The 26,387-nt window shown below is 45.1% G+C and overlaps 1 long non-coding RNA gene across 1 annotated transcript; it reads right to left on the bottom strand.

The window, feature by feature from the left end:
- Positions 1-595: 595 nt before the first annotated feature.
- LOC122709275 lies at positions 596-25,106 on the bottom strand. The gene is made up of 3 exons (XR_006345458.1): positions 25,037-25,106; positions 7,490-7,496; positions 596-687 (listed from the first exon to the last, which is right to left on the bottom strand). It is a non-coding gene; the product is annotated as an uncharacterized LOC122709275 (long non-coding RNA).
- Between the last annotated feature and the right edge of the window lie 1,281 nt (positions 25,107-26,387).

Raw genomic sequence — 26,387 nt, 5'->3', positions numbered from 1 at the left:
CTGCCCTCAGCACGCAGTGGTGGGCATAGCAGGGCAGTGTCAGATAAATGACCTGTGTGATTTGGGCCACTCTCTCAAGTATGACTATTCTGAGTTCCTGATCGAAGTCTGCATGATGCCAGGATGTAGTAGGTACACCCTGCAGTAGTCTACAGTAGATCTGAAGCAGGATGGATGTATTAGATACCAAGTCAGCAGCAAGGCAGCTGGTGTGGGCACAAGGCATCGTTAAAAATCAATATGGCGAGGACTTCCCTGTGCTCCAGTGGAAAAGAATCTGCCTGCCAATGCCGGGGACACAGGTTCAATTTCTGGTCCGGGAAGACCCCACATGCCAGGGTGCAACTAAACCCATGTGCCACAACTACTGAGCCTGTGTGCTGCAGCTACTGAGCCTCGCACCTACAGCTGGTGCTCCACAATGGGAGAAGCCACTGCAATGAGAAGCCTGCGCACTGCAGCAAAGAGTAGCCCCCACTTGCCACAACTAGAAAAAGCCTACAAGCAGCAACGAAGACCCAGCACGGGCAAAATAAACTAAATAAATAAATATGACTAGCCATCTAGTCAAGGCTATTGTTTTTCCAGTAGTCATGTATGGGTGTGAGAGCTGGACTATAAAGAAAGCTGAGTACCAAAGAATTGATGCTTTTGAACTGTGGTATTGGAGAAGACTCTTGAGAGTCCCTTGGACTGCAAGGAGATCCAACCAGTACATCCTAAAGGAAATCAGTCCTAAATCTTCATTGGAAGGACTGATGTTAAAGCTGAAACTCCATTACTTTGGCCACCTGATGGGAAGAGCTGACTCATTGGAAAAGACCCTGATGCTGGGAAAGATTGAAGGCAGGAGGAGAAGGGGATGATAGAGGATGAGATGGTTGGATGGCAACACCGACTCAATGGATATGGGTTTGAGTAAATTCCAGGAGTTGGTGATGGACAGGGAGGCCTGGTGTGCTACAGTTCATGGGGTCTCAAAGAGTCGGACATGACTGAGTGACTGAACTGAACTGAAGGAGCTTGCAACTTTCTCTCAGTATTTTAATCTTTGAAATTATTATGTGTGTGTTGCTTGTTTGGGTTGATTCTTATTCTAGACTCTCTTTCTCCTTCTTTCAACTATACCTTTCAAGCCTCTTTCCAAGAAGCAAGAGGATTCCAATCCATCTCTTTAAGGGATCAGCTCTTTCTTGCAAAGATGGAGGGAGCTGGTATGAGTCTCATCTTGTCACAGCCCTGAAGGAAATGCTCCAAAGAAACCATGTCAGGAGGCAGGGCCTGCCTGACTGACTACTTGATATTGACCAGCTGTCTTTCTCCTATATTTATTTCTAGAGGAATGTGGAAGTTGGGTGCTTGCCTCCTTAACCACCACTTCCAGCTCAGTGTCACCCACTCCATGCCCTGGTAGGGTCCTTCCCCACCTCCCTGCATCTTTGCATGATATTTCTGCTCCCTGCCTCCGAGCACGCCTGGTCCTCACCTCCTGTCTGTCTGTCAGGGCCTGAAGCAGTCCATTCTCCTCCCACATCCCACTCTGGGCTTCTCTGGCCTCATACACTATGCCTGTCTCCATGCCCACCCATGCTCTGAATCACTCACTGTAGCACCTAATTATGGGCTGCCTTGAAGGCTTTGACTTATTTTCTGTCTGTTTTAACATCTATAACTGAGAAGTGAACACTGAGCAGGGCCTGGATAAATATCTACACAAATTCTTCTTAAATCAATGAAACCTGTCTACAGGACATTTCTAGAAGAACTGTCTGCATAGTTAATCCTCAGAGTTGTATGTTCTAAGAGCCGACCTCCTGTCTGTTCCTTCTTTGAAACTCCCAGGGTATGTAGTCTTGACTCAAAATTCACTTGACTTTGCTTCTTTCAGTACCCATTGATTATTATACTTACTTGAAACTCAAAGAATTTCGTTTTATACAAAACAAATCCCATTTCAAACCTGCCATCTAATTCCTTGCTGGCAATTTGTAAGTGGTAATAGTACTTACCTTATACAGTTACAGAGCAGATTACATAAATTTTGCCTGTTAACTGTGCAGCACAATAGATAGCCTGGCATAAAGTGAGTACTCAGTAAATTTAACTAGTATTATTATTGCTGCTTCTGACTTCTAGCCTTCTTGTAACAAACTGCTTGCCTAATCTCCCTATTTCATATTTCCAGGTGACTGAGGTTTGACAGTGCATCATCTAAGTGAGGGACACACAAAATTAGAAATTTGGGCTCAGATCATTCTTCCAGGAATGTCTAAGATGGAAGTTTGGAGGGGAAGTCACCTCTCTGATACCCTAAGATCTATGAAAAGAGAGCTCAGTGGGACCTCTGGAAGCTGCTCAGAACAGTAACTATTCTTTGTTTGAACCAAAGAACATGGGCCTTTGGTTCTTGGACTTCCTGAAGATCACAGGGCTGTGAATGATCTCCTTTCTCCAAATATCACCATGAAATACGGTGTTCTGTCTTCTGGACGTCCTGTCTTGGAGCAGCGTGACTTTGTCATTTTAAGCTGTATTTTGGCACCAGCTGGTGCTTCAGTTCCTTTTAGGTACAGCTAGAGTGCAAGACTCAGCTCTGTTTTGTCAAAAGTTTAGCTTTCCTTTTAGGTTCAAAGGATTCATTAACAAAAGAAACCACTCGTAACACACAAACAAGCAATTTCAACTTTTTTAAAGGAGATTATTTGACTTAATTTCAATATGCAGTCATTAAAAGAAAAGAAATAGAAACAATAGACAGAAGTAACAGTGTACACAACACCAAATTGTGCCAACTTACATCCAAACGTGAACATCGTTGCAAAGGCCAGAATGACAACAATCTGGAGTCCCAGCCGGGAAAGGGTCCTGGGTGGTGCATCCATCCCACAAGTGAGACCTCGAATTGCAGTCTGAGGGGCTTCTGCTTATAATTCCAGGCTGCAAACTGGTATCATCATCAGTTTGCCTGCAAAAATTCAGCTCTGGTTTTAACTTTTTACAATGCTTCTTGCTTCACCCTGTGAATCATAAGACTTCTTCGACCCTGGGGCACTGGGCAGGACCTGAGGAGCTTAAGAGATTCCAAGACCCACTGCTTGACTTGCTGGTAACAACTGGTGTGCTTGCAGGCAGGCATGTCATCCAGGTAGGGTCCAGGCAAGGTCAGAAGTTGATCAGCGGCCTGCTTTCCTACTTCTGAAGGCTGAACAAGACCACCTCCATTTTAATTTCTCTAACAAGTTCTCTGATGGACAGTTATAATTTGTGAAACTATATGACTATGAGGAAACACTTGAGAATGCATTCAAAGAAAGGACAATTATCTCATTGGTGGGCAGGACACATGGCCTAGACCTATATTTGAAGGCTGCTAGGCACATTTACAAATGGACCAGAGTCCTTGACTGAGGGGCATGGCTTCTCCTCCTCCACTGCTGACTTGCTCTAGAGGTTAGTTCTGGAGGACACTCTTGGACAACTGAAGTCATACTGCTTCACCAGTGTGGATGTATAGAGGGTCAAGAAGGACCAGGATCTCCATAGATAAAGTAAAACTGAGAAGGAGTAACTATATGGATTTTTTTTCCCTTTACAAAATGATCTTCTTTGCTTGAAAGTTTATGGTTAATCCTTGTTTTCCCCTCAACATAGAGCTTTGGAAAAGAGAAAAGGTATCTACAAAATATCCTAATTTTCATTCCCCTTGGCTGAGCCACACTAGTCCTAATTCCTGGCCATACAGGCCAGAAATAGTTCTGCCAGCCCCTTCCTGGGTCTCAGCCAGATTCCCAAAGAGGAAAGAGAGTGAGGAACCAACGATGGGACAGGCTGTTTCTAATGGGCTCATTGCCTACAGGTTCAGACTTGACCCCTCAAAGCCACCTTTTCCAAGCTGCTTCTCTTCAGTTCCTAACGAGCTGTGATGAGGGCAAGGCTGTGTTGTTCCCTGGCTGCTGATGCTACTGCTGCTCCTTGGAGGGTGTGAAGGGCCGGGACAGGTGGAAGGGGCCCAGAGCAGCAGGAGGGACCAGGGCAGATGGAAGTGGCCTGGACAGATGAAAGGGGCTGCAGGGCAAGATGGGCTGTGCCCAAACAGCCGGAGCCCAGGTAGCTACAAGCGTCAGCTCTCCTTGGACAGGCCTGTAGTATCTTTGGAAGAGAAGACAACACAGAGAACTTCTGGTCGAATTAGAAACCCCAAGTCAGGGTACGTGGGCACTGGAATGGGCCTGCATCTATGGGGTTGTGGGAAGGATCTGGCCCAGAGAAATGGTACTGGGTGGATGTATAATTCATCCAAAGTCTGAGTCAGCTGGCACATGTTCCCAGGTGAGAATACTGGAGATAGTTAATAACCAACAACATCCCAGCGGATGACACCATCTGCAGCCGAGCTGATGAATGAAAATCTAAGTGACAGTGGCAGGAGCTGGAGAGAACCTTGCAAATGAGGCTGATGGAAGAGCATGCTGAGGGAATACACCCTCCTTTTACAATCGCACCACTCTCAGAGGCACTCCTGTCCAAGCCTGCAGGCTGCCAAGGATTGGAGAACCAAGGGCATTGCACTGCAAGAAGCAGGCAGAGGGCTTCTCAGGACACAGCTGGAAGGAAAGAGAGAAACACTGGACCTGAAATGTCCAGACCAGGCTGGGTCCTGCTTTTGCCTTGTAAGAGCTACATGACTTTCCCATGCAAACTTGACCTCTCTGGGCCTTGTGTTTATTATTTCCAAAATTAATACATGCTGGACAGGACTGTTGGGAGACTAAAATGGGATATCATCAAAGCTATTTTGGTTTCAAAATGCAAAACTCCCATTTTTAGGCAAAATGGGGAATTTTTAAAAGAATGCTGGAAGATCTCATACACTGTAATTGAAGGAAGAGAGGAGAGCCACATCCAAGAGCTCCTAGAACCAGGGGCTGAAATGCTCCCAGAACTTTCTCTTCACTTCATGCCTCTCTGGAGATTCCCTTGGAGATTAATTTCTTGAACATGTCAGAACTCAAAGTCAGTGACAACTCCCAACTTTCACATCCACTGTTTTACCAACAGAGAATTGACTCTGCTCCTCAGAATTACAGGGAAGGCCTCTGTTTGGCCCACCTAAGGCCAGGTGACCAACCTTCACTCAATCAATTGCAGGGCAGGGGGATATGGTCTGTGAAACATGGGTTTTCCTGCAGGAACCTCATGGGGGAGATGAGGTTAGAAAAATCCCAGAAGATGGAGTAGTAGAACCAGAGGGTGGTGGGTGGACAGACAATAGATGTCCACCCAGGGATTTGTAAATTTTTATGCAGGGCCCTTTCCATGTGAAGTCCTGGCAATGGCTACTGGACAAACACCCTCAGTGCTGAGAAGTGCTTTAGAGTCTTGTGTGTGTGGAGACAAACAAGCTTCAGTCTCTGTTTACTGGTCTTAAGGAAGACATCTGTTCTCTGCACTTGTGGACTGCTGCCTTGAGGCAGTAGTTTTATACTCTCTGAGCTATACTTTGGCACCTGTTGAATGCTAATACTGCTGGGAAAGAACTAGGAAGAAATCTATACATAGAGTCTGAAGGTCAGTTAGCATGCACCAACACATTGAACTTGAACAGCAATCAGAAAAGACTAGAAGTTTGTGCTTAAGTGGGAAGAAAATGAACTTGTCAATGGGCAAAACTCTGTGGCCAGGGCAGATTATGAGAGTCATGAATCTAAGATACTTAGCTCTGGAAACTTTACTGCCATGATTTATTATCTGGTCTCGTTGCTCCTCTTCCAAGAGCTCTGTCTACCTTGAAATAGATGGCCTGCTTTGCAAGTGGAGAGAAAGGGCATGGGGCCACACCTTGCAAAGGGGGATAAGGGGAGAGGAACATCTAATTAGAATTAAAGCTCAAGGAGCTGGGCCTCCTTACACAGTGCACAAAATGTTCTGCCTTTCTTCCCACTTTTAACTTCTCACCCAGAAGAGCTTAAGTTTCTCTGAGATTTCAGAGTGTAAACTGGCTTCTAGGTGGGCTGCCCTTGGAGGCCAGCATCAGTGGCAGTGACCCAGCACCATCAGCCTTCACTTTGTCTCCTCTAGTTTGTGCTTGGCATCTCCCGGCGATAAATCCTTCGTAATTAAAGAATAAGGGGAGAGAGGAGGCAATCTTTAAAATGTTAATCCTGTCTTCATCAGCATCAGAGAGTCTTGAACTCTAAAACTGAGTAGTTGTTTACACGGGAACACAGCTGAATTAAAAGCCCTCCTTGTGCTGAACGAAAGTCAAAGTGTTAGTCGCTCAGTTGTGTTAGACTCTTTGCAACCCCATGGCCTGTAGCCTGTCAGGCTCCTCTGTCCATGGGATTTTCCAGACAAGAATAGTAGAGTGGGTTGCCATTCTTCTCTAGGGGATCTTTCCAACCCAGGGATCAGACCTGGGTCTCCTGCATTGAAGGCAGACTCTTTACCGTCTGAACCACCAGGGATCTGGTATCGATTCCTATGCAGAAAAGCACCAGGCACAGACAATGCATTCTCAAGGCCTGGCTGAGGATCAATGACTGGGTTTCAATACCTCAAGTCTGATGATTTTGTTTCTGTGGGTGAATTTGACAGACCTTGGCCTCATAAAAGGGCTTCCCTGATAGCTCAGCTGGTAAAGATTCTGCCTTCAGTACAGGAGAGCCCAGTTTGATTCCTGGGTCAGGAAGATCCACTGTAGAAGGAACAGCCTACCCACTCCAGTATTCTTGGGCTTCCCTGTGGCTCAGTGGTAAAGAATCTATCTGCAGTGCAGGAGACCTGTGTTTGATCCCTGGGTTGGGAAGATTCCCTGGAGAAGGGAAAGGCTACCCACACCAATATTCTGGTCTAGAGAACTCCAGGGACTGTATAGTCCATGGAGTCACAAAGAGTCAGACACGACTGAGTGACTTTCACTTGTCTCATAAAACTCTGGTCAATGCTTTGCACTGAGCAGCTCTGGCATTAGGCCCATCTAACTCCTGCCTTTCGGTATCAATGGACAACAGGAAGCGGGATTCATGACAAGGAAGGATGGGGTGCCATGACAATGACACCTGTTTGGTAAAAAGTGAGTGGATTGAAGCAGGAATTGGGAATTTTAGGCATCTGTGTCCACTCCACCAACCCACCCACATGGGCAAAAAGCTATGCCTAGGAGACTGTTTGGATTCTCTTGTACTTTATGTGATCACTGGAAAATATGAGTGACACAGGCATGGATGCAAAGAGGAAATAGTGAAATAAGAGATGGCTTGGGGCATAGAGCAAAGGGCCACAGCCTAGGAACAAGAAGTGGGGCCGCCAGAGTCCCAGGAAGGAAAAGGTCCCGTGAGGGCGTTCTTAGCCTGAGAGTCTGTGAACTGGGCTGGTGGCACTGACTCTGACTTCCCTCAGATCTAACTCACTTGCTACTCACATCCTTCTGAAAGGGCCACTTTTCTGCTCCATGACTGAGTTGACCTCTGCAGCCTACTTGACTGATGACTCTGGACCTTGCTCTTAGGTTCCAAAGTTCTCAAGATGGCAGGCATCCTGACAACACTCTCCCTGGGGTTTATCTTCATGTTTCCCTCAGTGGATGCCTGTCTTAGTCTGTTTGGGCTGCTATAACAGAATACTATAATATAGTTTGTTTATACATGACAAAATTTGTTTCTTACATTTCTGGAGGCCAGGAACTCCAAGATCAAGTCTCTGGTAAATTCCATGTCTGGTGAGACGTTGTTTCCTGGTTCACAGACAGCTGAGTTCTCACTGTGTCCTCACAGGGTAGAAGTGGTGATTTATAAGGGCACACTGAGGTCTATTTTATAAGGGCACTAATCCCATTCATGAGGGCCCCACCTCAATGACATGACTACCTCTAAAACCCCCACCTCTAATTTCTTCACACTGGGCATTAGGATTTCAACATAGAAGTTTTGGGAGGACATAGGCATTCATGCCATTAGAATGCCTGAAAGAATATAAATATATCTTAAAAAGAACCATAGAGGTAATCTTAAAATCAGAGTCATCTATTTGAAACTACAAATTATAAGTGGGGCTTAATTACTTATTGATAGGGAAGTTTCCTTTCCAAGGAAAAACCAACCTTTCCTTAATTTAGTGCAGATTAATAGCATCAGTGGGTTTCCCAGTTGACTCTAGTGGTAAAAAGAACCTTTCTGCTAGTGCAAGAGACATAAGAGATGTGGGTTTGATCTCTGGATCAGGAAGATCTCCTGGAGGAGGGCATGGAAACCCACTCCAGTATTCTCACCTGGAGAATCCCATGGACAGATAAGCCTGGTAGGCTATGGTCCATAGGGTCTCAAAGAGTCGGACACAATTGAAATGACTTAGTATGCACACACAATAGTATCAATAAGGCTCTGGGAGTAGATTTTAAAGTATCTAATTTGGAGAATGCTTTCCAAACACTCATTTCCAAATGAAAAGCTAAGAGTTTATAATCATTCGATGAGTTTCTGAAAAGACTTGGGTGTGAGGTGGGTGCTGTGCTACCCGCATTGCTCACAAAGCTTTCTTCTTGAAGTGTTTGGCTTTTCAGTGCCATGTCTGCGTTGCCGCTTCTCCTTCCCTTCCCTCAGCTCAGCACACTGCCTCACACACACACACAGACACACACACACTACAACAGAGGGGGACTCTGATCCTGGGTTTTCTGGCTATGGTGCCTTGTGCAGGACAGAAATAGAGGAACGTGAAACAGACACCAACCCACACTCAGCTCTCTCACCAAATATCAGAGCAATGTGCCCTCCCACTTATTGTTGCTGTTTAGTGACTAAGTTGCTTCTGGCTCTTTGTGATCCCATGAATAGTAGCCCGCCAGGCTCCTCTGTCCATGGGATTTCCCGGGCATGAATATTGGAATGGGTTGCCATTTCCTCCTCCAGGGGATCTTCCCAACCCAGGGATCGAAGCTGCATCTCCTGCATTGAGAGGTGGATTCTTTACCACTGAGCCACCAGGGAAGCCCCCACTTCTGTTAGTCTTGCTCTATTTATGTCAATGCAGGGCAATGGTGCCCGGTGGGGATGAGGACAGGGACACTACAGAAAAGTTGGGAATTTTCAGATGGTTCAATACTTTGCTATTCTTTCTAAACTATCTCCCATTCAAACTTTGGGCCAGGTGCTATTTTTGAACACTAAGCATGAAACAGGAATGATGAATTGTTTGGTGCCAAGGACATAAAATAAAGAAGGACAATGTAGGTAAAAATAATGCTGCTGTGATTTATGGAGTTTCTTTATGCTTTTTCTCTTTTTCCCATATTCTTCCAAATTTTTCTCAGTTTGCTTAAATAACTTCTCTCACTTTTTCTCTTACTAGGAGTGAGAAAAGGACTTAGTCATACTTTTACCTTTCCAAAGTTTGTCTTACAATAAATAACTTTCCCTCCAAAGCCATGCTCTTAATAAGGTGATGAAAATTCATTCAACAAGATTTCTTCAGCACCTACCAAATATCAAGTGCTATGGAGGAAGCAAAGGTAAGCTATCAACTGGCCCTAGGCCAAAGAGGCCACCCAGTGGCCGGGGCTAGACCGTCATGGATCTGCCCTGGATCCACGGTAGGTTGGAGGTCCCTACCCCAAGCAGACACAAGCACTGGCTAAGTTTGGGTAGGTGTTGGGTAAGGCTTCTGGAGAACCTCTTGGGGCAGTGAGGGTGGGTGATCCTTCCTTAGTAGGGAACTCTTGGTCTACTACTCAGTAATGAAGATTCTAGAAGCGGAGTAGTGGCTTTGGAGCCAGGGTGCCTGGATTTGAACCCCGCCACTGCTACATGCCACATGGGTGACCTGGGGTAATTTACTTAACCTCTCCAAAACCCCAGATTTCTCCTTGATAAAATGAAAATGATAATAGAGTCTGTCTCACAGAGTAATTCATTAGCTGCAATAATATTAATAACAACAACAATAATAACTCAAGTCCAATCCAGAACGAGGTTCATGGGCAAATATGGGCCTTTCCAGGAGGAGAATGTTTGGGACTTTCAGAAAAGTGTTACCAACCAGGGTTCTCAGCCTCCTTAATTGATAGAAATGTATCAGAGGCCAGACAAGAAATTCAAGTAAGGCTTTATCAGAGCAGCAGGGAGCGAGAACAAAGAGCAGGCTCCCTGGCTTGCTTGCTGAGGGGAGGGGCCAGCTGGTTCCTTACATGCAGTGAGGGTAGGGGTGTGTCCAGGGGTCAGGCCAGAGGGGTAGCTTGGTGGTTTGCCCACCGCTTTGGTAGTGCTATGTGCAGGGGGCATGCTCAGTACCCTGCTTGGGCTCCCAGCTCTCAGAAGAGGCAGCTGGTTTTTAGTCTTTTTGTGTCTCGCCCAGAATTTGTCTCAACTGTGTACCCACCCGGTTGTCTTTAGTCCCATATAGTTTCTTTGTATTTTGTAGCTCAAGGAGACGTTTGTCCAGGTGCAAGCACTCCAGGTTCCAAGTCCCAGCCTGTCCCAAAAGGGGGCCACTGGGTCTGGATGAGGGAGTCAGATCATTAGGCTGACCGATGGGTCTGCAGACATGGGTGTTTTGGTGCCAGAATGGTTGTTAGAGGGGACCACGCACTGAGGATGTAGGGGAAGGTCAACACTTAAACCTGTGACCGGGAGGGAGGCCTGGCACCGGGGCCCGCCAGCCGGTCAGCGCTCTGAGGCCCTGGGGAGGGCATGGCTGGCCCCCACAGGGCCCTGGGCAGGCTCTTGTTGGCCCAAACCCAGGGAGCGGCTCCTCCTGCCGGTGCTCAGGCAGTAGCCTGGTGGGCGGGGCTGAGTCAGCGAGTGGGACAGTCAGCAAGCATCCTCTGAAGTCCCTGCTCTCAGGGAGTTTCATTCATGGAGAAGACAGAAAAATCCATGGCTGTGAAAATCTGTGAAGTGTTGCACTTGTGACCCTCCTAACATATGGTTGTGAACTTTGAAGTTGGCTTGCCTGGGATCCAAAACAGCTCTGCCGTGGACCTGCCATGTGTCCTGGGCAAGGAATTCAGCCCCTCTGTGCTTTTATTCCCTGTTAAATAGGCCTGATAACAGTAACCATCTTGTTTTTAGAAGGATTAAATATAAAGGTAAACTGCTTGGCACAATTCTAATTATTATTATCATTAAAACTAATTAAATAAACTCCAACCACGGGACACCTGCTTTGTCCTTTCAACCAAACACTTACATTTTCTCAATGACTGTTTACTGGAAACCATTCATTACAAGGTCTTTATCAGGGTCAAGGATGTTGGATGAAGTATGCGTGTCATCTCTGGGGCTGGTGACGCAAGTGATTGTCGGGGAAGACAGACAACCACTCGCATCTGTGGTCCTTGGGACAGGGTCGGGTCTGCTTTAACTGGAGGATAGAGGAATGTCCAACAGGAGGTCAGGATTTCAGGGCTGCTGCTGACTGGCCCTGACCTCCAGAGGGCAGGGCTTGGGTGTCTGATGTCTGAGGGCCTGAGTCAGATGGCGGAATGGCCCAGCCAAGCGGGACAGTGCAGCTCAGCTCCCACAGCAACCGTGGCAAAGAGAGCCGAAGGCCAGCTGGGATCAAGAATGGATGAAACATCAGCTCTAATTTTATCTTACTCCTGGCATTGGTCTTTCTGCAGAGATAAGGAAAGAAATTGGAGATGGGAGGGCTGCAAAGGTGAAAAGGCATGGTGGCCTGACCAGAAGCAGGAGAGCAAACCTCCCTGACATAGGCATGGGGCCATCTTATCAGGAAAACTGGGGCTCCAGGGTCAGCACAGACTTGCCAGGGGGCAGGGAGTACAAGGACCCAGAGTGGGGACCACCTATGCAAGGGACAGCCAGAAGATCCCAGGATGTCCCTGTCTAGGGAAGCCCTGGACCACTGTACATCTTGATAAGAGGAAGACTGGACCAGCTCTGCCATGACTGCAAGAGCTGGGGCAATGCCTGCCACCCACAGATGCTCTGCATCACCATGGCTGCTCCCTGGCTGTCTGCACTTTGGAAATGACAATGAATTAAGAGCAAAAGATGAATGCTGCTGGCCGGCTGTATTTATATGCTCGACTTCCATGGAAACCCAGAAAGTAGTAAATCAGTCAAAAGCCATATTTAATAACTCCTAGTAAAACCCAATTTACTCACCTGCCAACCATGGAAAAGTTGATTGCCTTGTCACAGGAGCCCCATTCACTGCAGACCATTGTAACTAACCCGGACAGAAGAATCAGCTTTCCCTTTTTTGGATAAGGATGATGCTTTGAAAATGAGCCATAAAATAGCCTAGAAGCAACATGTCTGCAGTGAATAATAGTGCTAGATTACTTTATTTGTCATATACTCCAGATCTGTCTACCTGGGTAGCTGGCATCATTCCTGAATTTTTAACAAGAGGCCTTATAGGGAAGACAGAGGAGGCAAATAACCCTCAACTTGTGAGGGAAGATATAAAGAGCCATGCCCTTTATTCCTGGCTGTTAAAAACAAGTATTTGGCCTTGGCTTTGGGGGATGATGCTAGCTGTCTGGATCACACCTTCTCAAACGCCAGTTGCATTGGTAGGTTTTCTGGGGTCCTTTCTACATCATGACTAGCTAGCTCAGTGAATGGATTGACCTGATTGAAATGATGGGGAAGCTTTCATTTCCACCTCATCGATCTCCACACACTATTGTGTGCCCCAAATTTTCTCCAACTCTGCCCACTGCCATCAACAAGCTGCTTGTTCCTGCGAAAACTCCTGATGCTCTCCAACTGTTTTCTAGATGCAAGTGCACTTTGAAATAAGTTTGAACCGAGATGGCTGAGGGCTGAAAAAGAGGAAATGATGCTGGTTACTGGGTAATTGAGTGCCCACTATCCTGCCTCTTGCATTTTTTCTTTGCTGTGTAATCAATTGTTCCAAATAGGTGAAATGATTTCTGCTTCCAATCAGAGCCATAGAGCTGGCATAACATAACATTTCCTGTATCTCTTCGGTGATCAAGAACTGGAAAACTTGCAGGAAGACTCCAGGATCCAGGACTGAGAGAGAGGCAAGGAACTTGGAGTCTGCATCCAATATCATGACTGGTGTGAGTGTCCTAGGATGCAGACCTTTCCCTCGGGCTCTGAATTCTGTCAATGCTGGGCTTGAGCCCATGTCTGCAAATAGGCCACATTTCACAATCAGCTCACTAGTTAGAGTTCTATGCTTTTGTTTGTTGCAGACTAGCCTCATTTCCAGGGCTGAACTTTGTCTCTTCAGAATTCTTTCACAGTCATAAGCAAGAGGATGTGAATTGTGCAGGCCTCCTGTTTAATGGGTGGGAGCTAAGTTTGGCTCAATATTTTAACAAATAAATTCTTTGCAGTATTTCTCAGATTAGGCTAGGAAGATATGTTCTCAGCAATCAGAACGCTTGAGACTGTCTTATTTGTCACAATTCTCCCATACTTAACTTTTTTTAAGTTGTGTAACCATTTCCCTAACACTATTAAAAGTAATCCATATGTACTTTCTGATCATCAGCTCACAACTCCGGCCTGGTTTCGGTGTTTCATTTGGTTCCCAGTTAGACACCAGCACTGCATACATTTGTTTCCCTAATGGTACACTAGATGGGGCTTCCCTCGTAGCTCAGCTGGTAAAGAATCCACCTGCAGTGCAGGAGACCCAAGTTCGATTCCTGGGTCAGGAAGACTCCCCAAAGAAGGGATAGGATATGCCCCTTAGTATTCTTGGGCTTTCCTGGTGGCTCAGATGGTAAAAAAATAAAAATCTGCCTGCAATGCAGGAGATCAGGGTGCAATCCCTGGCTTGGGAAGATCCCCTGGAGGAGGGCATGGCAACCCACTCCAGTATTCTTACCTGGAGAATCCCCATGGACAGAGGAGCCTGGTGGCCTACAGTCCATGGGGTTGCAAAGAGTGGAGCATGACTAACCACAGCACAGCACACTAGGTACCTTTCTTCATAACTTTTAATGTAGGTGCTGGTTTTATCTTCACAGAAACCCTGCAGGATGGCTATTATCATTTGCCTTTTACAGAGAAGGAAACAGGCAGAGATGTTATGTGACCTTCCCTGAGTTACACAGCCAGGAAGGGCTGGAGCTGGACCCAGGTGGCTATTTGACCTCAGAGCTAGTAGCTCCTAACTGCTTTGCTATTTTGTCCTACTAGCTAATAGCACGTCACTTCCCATGTGGGGTTTCTCAAATTGGGCTCTATAGAAACCAGGAGATTTGTGAGTTTATACTAAAAATTATCGAAAGTTATTTTTCTGAAAGCAAATTTGTAAATTGCTTAAATTTGCAAAAGCACAAGCTTTGTGATAATCATTTGGGGTTTAAATCTAGACAAAGGTCTTACTAGCTATGTGATCTTAGGCATGTTTCTTTATATGTCCAACCTGTTTCCTTCTCTATTAAATGAGATATTGGTCTCCCTGTGTGGTCATTCAGAGTTTCTGTTGGAGTTATGTCAGAGTTTGATGAAGCAACACGTGTAAAGTGCTGGGCATACCATGTTCAGTGAGGTCGTTCCCTCTTTCTCTCCACTCCCCCACCACGTCTTCCTCTTGTCAGGTGGGTGCAAGGTCTGTGGTAACAAATGCATGTCCTGAACTGGTGGAACTGCAAGAGGAGAACTATCTTTAGCTTTGTCAGTTACCACTCTTGGTCAAAGGATGAACCATTTACAGTTGACCCCTGGAATCTGCAAGGGATTGTTTCATGGATCCCCAAATCTGCAGATGCTCAAATTCTTTGTATAGCATGTTGCAGTATTTGCATATAACCTATGGACATCCTCTTGTAGTCTTTAAATCAACTCTGGGTTACAGTATAAATGCCATGTAAGCAGTTGAAAAACACAATGTAAACACTATGTAAATAGTTGCCAGTGTGCTGCAAATTCAGGTTTTGCTTTTTGAAACTTTCTGGAGTTTTTTTTTTCAAATCCATCCAGTTGGCTGAGCCCACTGATGTGGAGGCTGTGAATGTGGAGGGTCCATGCAGGTAAAAGCATTCTATGCACTGGGAAGATCATTCCAAAGAGATAATCATTTGTAGACAGCCATAAAGATGTAGTGAGGCTTCAGACAAGAGGCAAGATAAAATGTCCTAGTCTGAGGCAATAGCTCAAATTTTTATTTTCACCATAAACTTGTGTGTTCTTGACCTGAAATTTCTTTTTAATATCTAAAATGAGAGAATTTTAATAGAACAGTGGTTTTACACTTTCTTTTTAACACTTAGAATACTTCCATCAAAAAAACAAAAAAATTTATGTCCCTGAAAGCATGTTAGTTTCACAGAGCATGACAGATTTGACCAATTTATAGTGGCTGTCTGGGCCTAATGGAGAGAAGGATTCTATGACAATAGAGAAATCTGTGATGGATTAGCAATGTCTGCCAGGGGTGCAAAGGGTAGACAGGCTTCCCAATGAATATCATCTTGTCTGGAAGACAAATATGATAAACAGGTAATGGGGAACATTTCAGACTCAACCAGATAGAGATGCCTGACTCCAGTTTTACTCTCTCTAGCAAATCTTTTTGCTACATGATCTTAGAATTCCTCCTAGCATCTCTGTCTATGATGTTAAATCTTGGAGGTAAAATACTAAAAAACCATATGATAATTGAAACTTTGAGAAAAATTTTATGGTTAATTACTAAAATTGCCCCAACCAAACTCAGCAGAGAAAGTGAGACTAACATCCCTGGCATTGGAACACTAAGCCCAGCCAGGATAACATCACTTTTTGCTTAAAGCTTCACTTTAATTGAGAGATGAGAAATAAATTAGGCTTTCAGGAAACAGGGGTTAGTACCAGATCATCATATTTGGCTGTGAAATGTTTAGTCTTCTCCTGCAGGCACCTGCTTCGTGTAATTGACTGTCTTGTGGGATGTTTTAATAGCCTTTTCCTAAGGGGTGAATAATGTCCACTGTAGTGCTCCAGGAGCAAAAAAAAAAAAAGGCCACAGCTGGGCAAGATGCTTAGCAACTGTTACTGGGTTGAAGAGATTTGCCAAACTCAGCAATCCGAGGCAGCAGAAATTTATCATTGTGGTCATGAGGTGACTCAGTATCAGCTAGGATAGAGACTCTCTTGCAGGAAAAGAAAGACCCTTCACTACAGTCCTGGGAAGAGACCTACCTAAATGCCCACCAAGCCTTCAGCACTCGGCACCCTCAGATCGAGGTGCCAACTCTTTGCCCTGGGCACAGAGTGTTTGTTTAAGAGAATTTGCAAAGTATTAAGGCGGAGTAACCCTCAGCAACTATCCACAAATGGCTATAAATCGTATTCTAATACAAAAGAAGAGGGAAAAAAGCCCTCAGATAAAGAACAGTTAATGACATAAATGGGTAGTTTATAAGTATACCCAAATGTTAATGTTAGCGAATGCCACCTCCTTTATCAAGTTTTTTGCAGAGTTGAACTTAAAAATATAGTTCCAAGATGGTGAAACTACTCACTTGAGGTTTGCTGGACTGAACAAGTGTATCGATCTGATAAGAGTATATGGGGCCATAGACATTAAACGGTCAAAAAAAAGAAAAAAATTCTAACATTGGCCATGTCTTTCTTCCTGGATAATCCAATGTTATGGGCAAGTTGCTGCAGCAAAACCAGAATCCTAGTTCTTATCTGTAAATTGAGAGGGAAGGAATAGGAAGTAAAAATGAATTAAATGATTTAAGTCAATATTTTCAATTATTTACATCACAGGGTATTTACAAAGGCCTACAAACATATTATGACCTTGAAAACTAAGAACTAGCCTGACTTGGAAATAGTGTCATTATTTTTCTTTTCAAGCACATGTAAATGCTGTTATTGTCAGGCAGTTATGAAAGTCATCGCGCTTCTCAGCTGTGCATCTCCAGTCTGATGTATTTGTCTTCTATCATCCAGTGTGTATTCTGCCATCCATTCAATCAGGACATGGAAAGATGTTCAACATCATTAGCCATACCCAAGTGAAAGCCAGGTGAAATACTACTTCATGACCATGAGAATGTCTCTAATGAAAAAGACCACAACAAACGTTGGCCAGGATGTGAAGGAATTGGGAGCCTCATACCCTACCAGTAGAACGGTAAAATTGTGCTTGTGTGAGTGCTCAGTCATGTCCGACACTGGAGTGGGTTACCCTTTCCTCCTCGAGGGGATCTTCCTGACCCAGGGATCAAACTCAAGTCTCCTGCGCCTCCTGTACTGGTAGGCAGATTCTTTACCACCATGCCACTTGGAGATAATGGTACAGTGCTAAAGAAAAACAGTCTGGAAGTGCCTCAGAAAGGTTAAATATGGCATTACCATATGACCCAGAAATTTCACTTTCAGTAATATACTCAAGAAAAAATGAAAATGCATGTATCTGTATGGCTGAGTCCCTTCGCTATTCACCTGAAACTATCAAAACATTGTTAATCAGCTATACCCCAATACAAAATGTTTTTGATGTTAAAAAATAATAAAATTTAAATTAGCAGCAATATTCAGCTGGTAAGGAATCTGCCTGCAATGCAGGAGACCCTGGTTCAATTCCTAGGTTGGGAAGTTCCCCTGGGGAAGGGATAGGCTACCCACTCCAGTATTCTTGGGCTTCCCTGGTGGCTCAGATGGTAAAGAATCCACCTGCAGTGTGGGAGACCTGAGTTCGATCCCTGGGTTGGGAAGATTCTCTGGAGGAGGGCATGGCAACCCATTCAGGTATTCTTGCCTGGAGAATCCCCATGGACAGAGGGGCCTGGCGGAATACAGCCGTGGGGTAGCAAAGAGTTGGACGCAACTGAGCAACTTAGCACAGTGTATTCATAATAACCAAATCTGGAAATAACCTCAGCAGATCTTCAGCTGATGAATGGTTAAATAGCATGTGGTATAGTCATCATATAAAGCAATATTATTTGGTGATGAAGTTAAAAGAAGAAACGCAGTACTGATGCATACTATGTATGATGTGGATGAGAATTAAAAATGTTATACTAAGTGAAAAAAGAAGCATAAAAGACCTTGAATTGTATGATTTCTTTTATATGAAATGCCCAGAACAGGCAAATCTATGGAGACAGAAAGCAAAACAATTACTGCCTAGGACTGGGGAGCTCAGGGGAAATGGAGGGAGATTGTTACTGGGTGGGGGAATTTTGGAGGGTAATGAAAATGTTCTAAAATTAATTCTGCTGACAATTGCACAAGCTTATGATTGCTGGCTCAGATGTTAGAGAATCTGCCTACAATGCAGGAAACCTGGGTTCTATTCCTGGGTCAGAAAGATCACCGGGAGAAGGGCATGGCTACCCACTCCAGTATTCTTGCCTTAAGAATGTCGTGGACAGAGGAGCCTGGCAGACTACAGTCGACGGAGTTGCAAAGACTCAGACGTGACTGAGAGACTAAGCATACATGATTATACTAAAAGCCATTAAATGGCACACTTTGAATGGGTGAATTATATGGTATGTGAATTATATCTCAATAAAACTGTTATAGAAGAAAAAGAAATAACCCAGAAAAAACTCAGAATGTTAACAGCCTAGACTAGATAATTAGAACAAGAAATCAATGGATTAAAAAAGAGGCAAGAAATGTACCATAAGCTCAATATGTGATAAAATTTGCACTCCAAATCAATAGTGAAATAATGAAATTATTTTATTAATTATTCAGTAAATTATGCAAAGAAAGTGGCCAACCATCTGTGAAAGACAATAAAGTTAGATACTATGCTCACAGTATCAATATAAAAACAAATTCCAAATGGGTTTAGAGGTAAATGGACAAAATGATATACAAGTGTTTAAAAACTAGACAAAGAATTTGTCATGTAGAAGGCCTTTCTAAACAAGAAATAAAACTGAGTGTTCTAAAGAAAAAGGCAAGCAATTCTGAATACTTGGAAATTAAAACAATTTATGACAAAAAATGGTAAAAATTTTAAAAACAAGGAAGACTATTTAAAATGTTGCTATGGACAAATATTTAATGAATGATACATAGAAGGAGTTCTTACAAATGAATAAATAGAAAAAAAATTTAGAAAAGATAAGAGCAGATAATTAACTAACAAAGAAATTTATATTATATATATATAATTTATATATAAGGCCAATAAACACCTGAAATATATGCATAGAAGTTAATATAAACAACATTTTTTTTTAACTTGTGTGATTGGCAAAAATAAAAAAGACTGGAAATACCTAATTTTGGTGATAAAATATTCACTCTCATTCAATATTCCTAGGAGATAAATTGTTAATCTTTGAGGGATCAAAATTTGGCCATATAGATCTAATTTTTTATTTATGCCATCATGGTAGTTCCAATCTAAAAATCTAGCCTTGAAAAAATGCTCGCGCAGTTGCACAAAATTGTAAGTAAAGAAAATTGCAACACTGTGCATAATAATAAAATATTGGAAACAAACTAAAGGACTATATTGCTGGGGAATTATTGCATAAACTAAGGTACATCCCTCCGTGGAATATTTTGCAATTGTTAGAGTAATGTATACTGAATGGAAAGACATCCAAGATAAATTCTTAAAGAATGAAAAGCAAATCTCAAAACAATAAGCATGGAAAGATTCCATTTATATAAAATGTCTTTGTAAATATACAAAACGATTAGTAGTGCTTAGCACAATTACTGTGCGGCATGTGATATAAGGAAAAGTTTCTCTTACTTTTGACTTGCCTTCAATGAAGCTATATTTATGTATAATTTAATTTATTTCAACTGGTGCTTAATAAGGGACACAGGTTAGATCAATTCTCAGTTTCTTTATAGTTCTCCCACTCTACGACTCTGTAGAAGTATCTGTGGCTGCTGCCTCAAGCTACCTTAACCTCGGCAGACAAGAGAACCTTGCCAGCCCTAGACTTTGTGACTTGAAGCCATCTCCTATCTGATAAAATACACGGGTTTAGCAATTTTGCTTTAACAGACACCTTCCAGAGTAAACACATCTGGTTGTAGGTCAGACAGTGAGACAGTAAGCTTATCTTGGTGTCAGAGGCAGCCTGTGTGTTTGATGGCATGACCCAGGAGATGGTCCACAGTGGAGCGCCTGGAGGCTGAAGAGAGTGCTCATTTTGCTTTTCTCTAGCTGTATCGGCTGTGGGAAACTGGACACACGTGCCAAAGAGGAAATCGTGGACAGGGGATGGGGGTGCTGTTGACCCTTCCCGCCTGCCCTTCAGCCCCTGCTCCAGAGAGAAAGCAGGGCAACCATCCCATCTGATAGCATCAACCGTGTCTAAGGTAGACTCTTGGGCAGTGTCACCAGAAATCTAAGCAGAGACTTTAAACGCACAACATACGTAGACCATCTTGGTTAGGAAACTGATGGCAAAGAATAGAAAATTTCTCAAACTTTCATTTCACACTTCAACATACAAAATGCAAAATTATATCTGGGCCACAAAGAGAATAAAACTGGAATACGAAGGTGAGGAGTTGGGACCAACTTCGCCTTCCCCACCCCTTCCTCTCCTCTCTGTCTGTCTCTCTCTCTCTCTCACACACACACACACACCGAGGTCTTATCCCTTCTGAGGGACCAAATATTCCTTCTCCTTCGTCCTTCCTTCTTCCTGCCTTCTCTCTGTCCATCCGTCTGTCTGACTCTCTTTTTCTCCCTCTCAGAGGGCGCCTTCCGCTTTCAGAAGCCCACAGTAGCCATTTGTTTCAGATGAGCACCATGACTTCAGCCTTTGATATCCACATTCTAAATCAGAAGTGAAAGATCTGGCTGTCTCAGACCAGCTTAGGAGCTGGGCCTCAGTAGGTCCTGGTAATTGCTCTTCATCTGAGCAGTAAGGAAGCAAGAGAGGCAGGCAGCAAGAGCAGTGGGCAGCCTGGGCTCGAAGTCTCTGGGAGGAAGGCCATTGTTAGAAAAGGGCTGGATCAGTCCACACGATAGAGTCTCAGATTGAAAGGGCACTTGGACTAACACAGCTTCCTCCCCAGGGTCTCCTACGTGACCTTCCTCACATTTGTGGTTTAGCCTCTGCCAGAACGTTCCAGAGGGGTGCCTCCCTGCTGCAGCGAATCTCAGTTTAAAGCAGCACTGACCAGGACTAGAGTCCTGATACTGACTCTGAGCCTTCCTCGTGTACGCCCGCCAGCCTCGCACTCTATCTTCTCTATGGGAGTCACGCCAGCTCCTGAGAGGTATGACCATCAATTCTTGGAAGGCTTTGTAGGAGCATGTGCCTGAAAGTTGCATTTCCACAAATCAGTGTGAAATCAGTGAAGAAAAGCACCCCTTCTGTCTAGGCAGTTCTTACACACCTTTATCCTGACACTCAGTCCACTTGGAGGACTGTTGGCCTTGTTGCTGAACTGGAATTCATTAATTCACACAGGCATACATTCATTCATTCAACAAATATTTACTGCATGTCTACTATGTGACTTCCCTGGTAGCTGAGCTGGTAAAGAATTCACCTGCAAAGTAGGAAACCCTGGTTTGATTCCTGAGTCAGAAAGATCTCCGGGAGGATGCCATGGCAAGCCACTCCAGTATTCTTGCCTGGAGAATCCCCACGGACAGAGGAGCCGGGTGGGCTACAGTCCATGGGGTCGCAAACAATCGGACGTGACTGAGCTACTAAGCACAGCTCAGCACTATGTGGCCAGCACGGTAGCAGACGCCAGGCACAGAGTTTGACCAGGGAACATACCTCTGTCCTCATGGAGAGAAGGGTGTTAGACAAAGAGTTGCGCAGCGTCTATCAACAGAGGAATGGATAAAGAAGATGACATACTGCTCAGCCATAAAAAGAAGGAAATAATGCCATTTGCGGCAACATGGATGGTCCTAGAGATTATCATACTAAGTGAAGTAAGTCAGACAGCGAAGACAAATGCCATATGATATCACTTATATGTGGAATCTAATAGAAAAAGGATACAGGACTTCCTTGGCGGTCCAGCGGTTAAGAATCTGCCTGCCAAAGCAGTGGACACTTTTTCCATTGCTGATCCAGGAAGATCCCACATGCTGCAGGGCAACTAAGCCCATATGTCACAACTACTGAAACCCAACACCTAAAACCCATGCTCCACAACAAGAGAGGCCACTGCAAGGAGAAGCCCATGCACTGCAACTGGAGAGTAGCCCCTACTTGCTTCAGCTAGACAAAGCCCACGCACAGCAACGAAGACTCAGCACGGCCAAAAATAACAAATAAGTAAATAAAAATTCCAAAGATGATACAAATGAACTCTGTTGCAAAACAGGAACAGACTCACAGATCTTGAAATCAAACTTATGGTTACCAACCGGGATGTTTCCAGTCACCCAGTCATGTCCGACACTTTGCGACCCCACAGACTGCAGCACACCAGGCCTCTCTGAGGGGAGATAAATCAGGTCTTTGGGATTAATTAGGTGCACACTTCTATACATAAAATGGATAAACAGCAAGGACCTACTGTACAGCACAGGGAATGTGATTCAGTGTCTTGTAATAACCTGTAATGAAAAGGAATCTGAAAAAGTGCATATATGTTTATGTGCGTGTGAAACTGAATCACTTTGCTGTATACCAGAAACATTGTAAATTGAGTATGCTGCTGCTGCTAAGTCGCTTCAGTCGTGTCTGACTCTGTGCGACCCCATAGATGGCAGCCCATCAGGCTCCCCCATGCCTGGGATTCTCCAGGCAAGAACAGTGGAGTGGGTTGCCATTTCCTTCTCCAATGCATGAAAGTGAAAAGTGAAAGTGAAGTCACTCAGTCGTGTCCGACTCTTAGCGCCCCAATGGACTGCAGCCCACCAGGCTCCCCTGTCCATTGGATTTTCCAGGCAAGAGTACTGGAGTGGGGTGCCATTGCCTTCTCCATAAATTGAGTATACCTCAATAATGAAAAAGAAAAAAACTGTATATATCATTCATAGGATGAAAGAATTGTGAAAGAAAAACCAGGTGCTGGGCGCTGGTAGCAGAGAGGGACCAGCTGGGTCAGGATGATCAGAACATCTTTTCTCAGGAAGTGAGGCCAAGGCTAGGGACAGTGAAGTGAAGTCGCTCAGCCATGTCCGACTCTTTGTGACCCCATGGACTGTAGCCTACAAGGCCCCTCTGTCCATGGGATTCTCCAGGCAAGAGTACTGGCGTGGGTTGCCATTTCCTTCTCCAGGGGATCTTCCTGACCCAAGGATCAAACCCGGGTCTCCCACGTTGCAGGCAGACGCTTTACCGTCTGAGCTACCAGGGAAGCCCTAGTGGACACTAGCAGGCAGGATAATTTACAGTGGGAAGGGAAGCCTTTTGGGACAGAGAGGAGCCTGCGCAGACCCAGAGGCAGTGGGAGTTTGACCAACTTGAGGCAGGAGGAAGAGGCCAGTCTGCCTGGAGGTTAGTGAGTGAGAGGGAGATGGGGATAGAGGAGGCCGCCAGCAAAGCCAGCAGGGCACAGCCAGAGGAAGGGGGAGGGCCACTGCCAGGCTCCAAGCGGGGAATGGAGTGGCCATATTTTTTATTTTACAAGCTCACCCTATCTGCTGTGCAGAGTAAATTAGAGAGAAGGCAGAGTGGGCAGGAGAAGGGCAGATGGGAGGGACCCTGGATCGCCATAAGAGAGCTGCTTGGACCAGGAGGGTGGGGAGCAGGAGAGACAGTAGAGTTTGAACAACATCAAATTCAGTAGATTTTGAAGGCAGAGGACTTTGTGATTGGGAGGGGAGGGAGGGGGTGAGTCATTTATATTGAGACAAAGAACGGTAACAGTGTATTCAGTGTGGGGCCCCAATATGTAAGAGATGCTTGGGAAACATCCAAATACAGATGTCAAAATTCTAAATGGAAAAAAATGTCTAAGTTGAAGTCTGTGGTAATTTTAACTAGAATTCTGTGGGCAGCGTTTACTGTATTGCTGAAAAGCAAACCCTAACTCACTAAGATTCCAGTGGATAGGATAATTCTTCACTATTTTATAAATGTGGAACAATCAAAATGCAGACAATCATTTTGTGAATAACACGTCTTGAGTAAATGTGTTTGTCTTCAGCGTTTGGAGGAACTGAGACTGTTCCGTAATCCAGCCACCGTGTTTCCATGAAACTACCGTTTTATTACACTTTCCTCCTCCCTCACTTCTTTGTTGGGAGTAATCTGTCCATGCGGATGAGTTTCCGGGCTCTCGGGCCTCCTGGGGGGAGTAGGTGGTGGTTCTGTGACAGCGTCAGCGGGACTGATTTCTAATTAGAACCCAGTGTAGGAATCATGATGCATGAGAGCACGACTCTGATAATGAATAGTGACACCTTCAAAAATAGCTGATCAAAACCCATCTGCTCAGAGCTGCAGCCCAATATGAGGGTGGTCCTTGGAGCTGAATGCCTGTAGGGTGAACCCAAAGCTCTCCAAGGCAGGGCAGAGGGGCAGAGGAGACAGGGTCAGGGCCCGGGATTCCAGACCACTCACTTTGCACCAGACCACCCCTCTCTCATCTCATCCAAGCCCACGAATGAAAGGTAGTTGACACAGCCTGTCTCAGGAGTCCTAGAGCTTCCTGAAGCTGATGCAGATCCTACCTGGGTGTGTCCAGTATTTTGCATTTACAATAACTAACAGGGATCCCCAGGTGGGGGACTCAGACTTGCAGGCTTGCCTTGGGCATGTCTGTTTTCTTCCCTCGTGATGTTAACTGAGACTGGCCTCCAAAGCTTAGATGAGCTGTCACACTTCCTCCTGTCCCCCTGCACCCTTAGCCCCTACCCATCCTGTTAATTATTTGTTCAGAAGGTCCCTGGCCCAAAGAAATCTCTGTTCATTTCCACCCAGACTCTGGCAGCCCCATTGTGAGATGAGCTGCTTCTCAGTGGCTGGGGCTTTATTTGTGCATAAGCAGACCCGGAGCCCTGGGCCCCAGGGGTCTTGCCACAGCCCAGATTCACAAAGGGCCCATGAGACTCGGAAGGGTGGTTCCCAAGGCTACCAGCCAGCAAAGGGAGGAGTGATGATGGAAGCCTGCCCACAGATGGGGGAGGGCTGTGCTTTGGAACTGTGGCGTTAGAGAAGACTGTTGAGAGTCGCTTGGACAGCAAGGAGATCCAACCAGTCAATGCTAAAGGAAATCAGTCCTGAATGTTCATTAGAAGGACTGATGCTGGAGCTGAAGCTTCAATGCTTTGGCCACCTTTATGCGAAGAACTGGCTCATTGGAAAAGACCCTGATGCTGGGAAAGATTGAAGGCAGGAGAAGGGGACGACAGAGGATGAGATGGTTGAATGGCATCACCAACTCGATAGACATGAGTTTGAGCGATCTCCAGGAGTTGGTGATGGACAGGGAAGCCTGACGTGCTGCAGTCCATGGGGTCGCAAAGAGACACGACAGAGTGACTGAACTGAACGGAGGGCCAGGGTGTGCAGGGCAGAGGGCTCCCTCCCTTAACTTCCAGGAGAGCTGCCTGTCCCCTCTAGCTCCATAAGGCTGCTCAGTGGCTCCAACACTGTTCCGCAGTGACGGCATTACAGAGACAAAGCAGCTTCTGTTTGGAGGCTTCAGTTTGGATGAACTTGCTGAACAGCCTGGGGGGAGGTGTTTCCAGGCAGCTGGGTAAGGCATGTTTGCCTCTGGCTCTGGGATTGACCTTGACCCAGTGGCCAGGAAACAAAGGGCCTGCTGCTGAGACAAGGATGGGGAGGAAGGCTGGTCCACTCCTGTCTTGGCTGGGCTTTCTGGTCCTCACTGCTCCTTTCCAGAACCACCATTCAGATGACTTCACAAGTCTAAGGTTCTCCCCACTGGTCAGACTTTCTTTCATTTGATGTTTCACCCAGAGCAACTTGGTTTGCCAGGTGGCTCAGTGGTAAAGAATCCAGCTGCTAAGTAGGAGTTGTGGGCCCTGAGTCAGGAAGATGCCCTGGAGAAGAAAATGGCAACCCACTCCAGTATTCTTGCTGGGAAATCCCATGGGCAGAGGAGACTGGCAGGTTACAGTCCATGGGGTTACACTGAGTCAGACACTGTAACTTAGAGATTAAACAACAATCAGAGCGATTTACAGATCCAAGAGGCTGACCACAGGCAGGGCTCTTAGTAAGCATAAGTATTTCTGGACATGTGATGGGGTCAACAAGAATGTTGCTGGCTTTTATACATCAACCAGCTCAGAATAGGGTGTAGAGGAAAGGTCACACCCAGGCAGCATGGATGCTACTGAGGAGGGCAGATGACCATGCAGATCTGTCTTCTCAAAGGAATTTTGGGTTTGGGAAATTAATCACCATTCTTGTTGTGACCTATATCTTGAGAACCGTTTGGTCTGGGGAGGTTGACTCATCCTAACAAAACTCACTAGAAAATTAAGTATACAACCAGAATGTCTGTTTTTAATTTTAGAATGAGAAATTGAACTGTCAGGTAGACCAGATGTTCACACTGGTC

This window comes from Cervus elaphus, chromosome 15, assembly GCF_910594005.1.
Source record: "Cervus elaphus chromosome 15, mCerEla1.1, whole genome shotgun sequence".
Lineage (NCBI taxonomy): Eukaryota > Metazoa > Chordata > Mammalia > Artiodactyla > Cervidae > Cervus > Cervus elaphus.
This window is presented reverse-complemented; position numbering and strand designations above follow the sequence as displayed.